An 839-nucleotide genomic window follows, 5' to 3' on the forward strand; every position below is an offset into this window, starting at 1 on the left:
AAATATACTTGTCTGTTTTTCATTCCTTCTTTTATAAGGTGAGGGATAAGACTTTTGTATTATCGTGTAGCCATCTAGAAACTGCCAAAGTTGATTTGGGTATCAGAGACATCCTGACAGTTTTATTACTCTACATTTAGGGTTAGATTTTGGAGAAGAAAATAACAAAAGGGTCTTTTAGTGGAAACTGGTTTCCCAATTCAAATTAGATCATAGGTATCTGAGAATAAGGAACAGTTTTGTCATTGGCTACCTTGTTAAACAGAGTGACAATGCAACATTTAAAATAAATACAGTACCTGAAGTTAATAGAATATTACATGTCAACTACACATCAATAAAAAAGAACTATAAAATATAACAAAATAAACATGGCAGATAGAAGCAAAACAATAAGTAAAAAATTCAGCTTTTCCTTAAATGCAGAATCTATGAATATGATAAAACACAGTGTAAAAGGATACAGGTTAACTATTCTGAGTTAAAAATATACATACAGGAGAGGCATATTAAAACTTCCTGCAATCTGGATAGAATATATGAACAATAAATAAGTCTATATGATCTCATTGGGAAGAGAAATTGTAGATCTTAAGATCATTTTACATTTTAACTGTTTATTCCTCTCCTTTCTATTATTCCTAGGTTGTTCTTATTTACATTAATGTATCATTATATGTATATATTTAAACATACAGACCCAGATACATGAAAAGGTTTAAGCTTAAGCCTTAAAATATAATTAATTTCTCAAAATATTGCCATTTTAATTTGAACTTTATAAAAAGTAAATACTTTTATATGTAAAACTAATTAAAAATTAATGCATTGCAACTTGG

This window comes from Crocuta crocuta, unplaced genomic scaffold, assembly GCF_008692635.1.
Source record: "Crocuta crocuta isolate KB4526 unplaced genomic scaffold, BGI_CrCroc_1.0 scaffold754, whole genome shotgun sequence".
Taxonomy (NCBI): domain Eukaryota; kingdom Metazoa; phylum Chordata; class Mammalia; order Carnivora; family Hyaenidae; genus Crocuta; species Crocuta crocuta.